Source organism: Sesamum indicum, unplaced genomic scaffold (genome assembly GCF_026168435.1).
Source record: "Sesamum indicum cultivar Baizhima isolate 11 unplaced genomic scaffold, ASM2616843v1 HiC_scaffold_115, whole genome shotgun sequence".
NCBI lineage: Eukaryota > Viridiplantae > Streptophyta > Magnoliopsida > Lamiales > Pedaliaceae > Sesamum > Sesamum indicum.
In genome coordinates, this window is record NW_028292358.1 from 42,501 (window position 1) to 46,530 (window position 4,030).

A 4,030-nucleotide genomic window follows, 5' to 3' on the forward strand; every position below is an offset into this window, starting at 1 on the left:
TTAGGCAGTCGCCATCACAATCGGAGTTCAGTTCCTCCTTCTCGAAATCAGAATCTGACTCGGAACCGTCAATCTCAACTGGAAGACCATAAGACATGGGAAAGGGGAGTGACTCTTCCAGCTACTGGATTTCCTCACAATGAGTCCTTTCTCTTTGTTCATAAAGTCACACGCCCTGAAAGGCCCAGGTGGTGATCCCAAGCGAAGCGATCCAGTAAAGGGCCTCTCCTTCCTTACCTATACTATATGTTAATAGTGCCTCTACTAGACTTTCCTTCCTTATTTAGTAAGTAAAAGGGAAATTCATACTCCCTAATGGTACCTTAGTTCGCCATAGGCGTCTGAAGGTGGAGTGGAGTGAAGGCATTCTCTTAGGAGAAGCCCGCCAGCTTACTATACTAAGGGAAGAAAGAGGGTGCTATTTAACAGTGGTAGGGGAAGTCGCGCAACCAGACTCTTGTTCTTCCTCTTCAGCGGCCAAAGCATTAAGCAGTTGTTTTCGGTTCGTTTTGAGTTCGAGTTCTGGACCGATGGGAACTGTAGCTAACAAGTGTGCCCTGAGTTACATCCTACTTATACTCTTTTTACTAGATTGGCAGGACGGGTTCAAAGTGCTTATCTTAGTAGCTAGGCTGCTAAGCCTAAATAATTACATAAATAGAGTTTAAATCCTTCGCGTATTAGGTCCCGGCGTTGAGCTATGTGTATAGGACTTTTCTTGGGAAAATGCCATAAAGCCTATATCCTAGGTTGTGAACTGACTCCGAGAAGGAGAAATATTATTAAATAAAATAGCTTTGTTAAGAAAAGCCATTGCGCTACTCGGGCTATAGTCAGGAACTTATCTGATAGTCTTCTCGCTACGCACCTCTATCCAATCAAGGCTTTCACTTCATGTCCTTCCTTCTCTTAGAAAGAATTACTAAAGCTTTCGAAGTAAATCCACCCCCTGGCTAGCAGCAATAAAAATCTCCCTCACAGCGGAGTCTAGTCTTCTTTTCGAGATGAGCATGAGTGGTCAAGCCCTGCAATGAGATCATGCGCCCTAAGCCTGGGCTACTGTTGTGTGTTCCGATCCTTCAAATGAGAGCTTGTGACCATCGCAGTCTGCTTAATCTACTCTCTCCCTCTTCCTTCTTTATCGTTGCATCACAAGCTCGCACTTGACACGCTGATCGCACCGTAGATCAAGTTGTAACCGAAGTAGACCAAGAAGGGAGTGGAATCGCCTCGGGTTGGTTCGGACGACCCGCTCAAGGAAACTGCTGTTGTGTATCGAGGGACTGGTGAACATTTCCAGTCTCTGATGGCGTAGCTGATGTGTCATGCTAGGAAGCTGAGCTAGGGCATTCAAAGAAGAGTACGAGTTAGCAGTGCTGTCTCACCTTGTGCTTCTTGGCCTAGCTTTTGGCGGAATAACCACACTCCAACTCTCTAGCTGCCGGTCTTAGCACTTTCCCTCTTTTCTCGCACGAGGCTAGAAAGATTGTTCCAGTCAGAGTGAATCGTCGAACCAAGAAAAAAGAAAGAACTTTCTTTCATTCCCTCGGATCACTGAACTTCACTTCAACACTGACTTTGACTTCGAATGAAACAATTTACTTATAGAAAGATTACTGCTTGAAACGCTTCAAGAATTGCTTTTTCATTATCACCCTAGCGACTATCCAAAGAAGCTCTCTTCCTCCGATGAAGGGATTGACCATGAGCTTACAGTGCCTTGTAGAAAGCATAGCCCTCATTGTTCACTCACTGATCTACGACTGATATAGGGCTACTTGGCTCATAGAGACTCCGCCTAATAAGGAAGAGCTACTCTCTGAGGTTTAGTTGGTCAAAGCCTTAAAAGGACATCATTATGGGGTCGTCCTCCGCTATGAAAGCGAAAGAAGGACTACTCACCCTTTCGGCCTTAATGCGCGCATGTAGTCACGTTTTTTCTTTCTTTTGTCTTGGGTTCTATCGAAGACTTTTAGTTCATCTATTAAGTACATCTACAAGACGATGAAACTCTATATGCCATTAGATTAGTGGTTTCAATTTAATCAGATGTGAAAGGATATTCGTCCCTTCGTAGTGGAGCCCTCTCTTTTCGGTGGATAACTTATTTCTGACCAGTCAGTCGGATATTATTGTGATCTTATTCGTGTGCCCAATGCTCCTCTTCTAGCGACTCGACACCAGAGACCCCGAAAGGGCGCCAAGACTTGACTATACGCCTGGGAAAGAATATGGGTCCTCCTATCAATTGGCGAGGCCTCACGTAGTACGCTTCTTTCTCCTGTAAAGTCGAACCCGGACCTTTCATCTACCAATCATTCCGGAAGCTAACAAAACAGGAACTCGAGATAGAGGAGGAGAACAACTTCCCTAATCGAATAAGGATAGAAGCCTTGACGCAGCTGGCAACTACTTAGGTTTCGGAAAGTTACCTAAGCCCACGGAGCGGTTTGGAACACTCGGCAAACTAAGCCGTAGTTAGGTTCGGAGTGAAAAACAGCTTTCCAAAGATCTGGGATTCGTTTAGTTGTTGACTAAGACGGATATTCCGGAAAGCTATGAATGCTGGAAAGCTTGTCCCGGGTAGGGCCAGGAAAGTAGGGACTAGACAAAGTCTTACCCTCATGTTAGGCGTCTTTGTTAGCGAAGTGGCAGAAGTTTGGAGGTACAAGCTCGACGATAGGATAGGAGTCCTGTCTTGGAAGGAAGGTTTGGCACTTAGCTCATTGGATAGGACTACCGGTTTGCAGAGTTCATCACTTGGTTAGCAGAAAGCAGAGTTGGAGGTTGGCAATGCTGCACAGTCATAAGCAGTAAAACATAGAATTAGAATAGATGAGTGGAACTGTGAACTTATTCTTTATAGTCAATATGGCCAATTTGGGTACTAGTAAGTGACCTCAATTACATCGACCCCTTATCTACATCTTCAACTTCATTTTCTTTCCTATAGGGAATCATAAAAGCAATGAAGTAAGTAAGTCTCCATTTACCCAGCGGGGCTAGCAACATTTACCACATCAACTACCGCTACGCCCCTTAGTCTCTTCCTTACTCTAGAACCTGGCTTGTCCCACGTGAATAGGATACCCTGCTTACAGCAGGCTTGCTTGGAGAAGGCTTGCAACAGGCACTTTCCACTCCCTTCAAATAAGTGAAAAGGATTGGCTGACAAGGAAGAAGGAAAATCACACTACCTAACCAACTGAGAGCAGAACAATTGACAAGGTTTGCAGCGGAGTTAGAGTTTGTTCTTTTCGAATGCAAGCTTGTAAATGATAGGTGTAATTACTAATATATCTATCCGCATCTCTACCCGCATAAAAGGAATAAAAAGAAAATGGGTCTTGTATAAGGTTTGTCGTAGATAATTGGATTGAGCTCAAGTTTTCCTCTTTTACGTTTTCATAGTACCTTCTTAGACCTATGTATTGTGAGTAGTTTGATTTCCAGACAATATACCTAGCGTTTACACTTACCCCATATGGTTGCCTTTACTCTTTCTTTTTCTTTTTTAGAACGTGCTTCGCGAAAAAAGGAAAATACATGCTACCATCCATAAATCTCTTTTCTTCCCCTATGAGTTCTAGTCTCAATAAGAATGCTAGTTCTTACTGTTCATATATTATGATATGAATATACCACACCAATTCGTTATGTATGGATGATGAGATTCCATTGATAGAGAGCGAATTCCAATAGACTTATTGGAGGGTCCCATTGGCGTGCATCCAGTAGGAATTGAACCTACGAATTCGCCAATGTTGAGTTGGGGTGCTTTAACCATTCAGCCATGGATGCTTAGCAGGGATCCTCGTACATGGTGAATAACAAAATTCCAATTGAAATAAAATCTTTAGGATAAATCAATACAATTTAGGAGGAATCAATGAGAGGACATCAATTCAAATTCTGGATTTTCGAATTGAGAGAGAGCAAGAATTCTCACTATTTCTTAGATTCATGGCCCCAATTCCATTCAGTGGGGTCTTTCATTCACATTTTTTTCCACCAAGAACGTTTTCTAAAA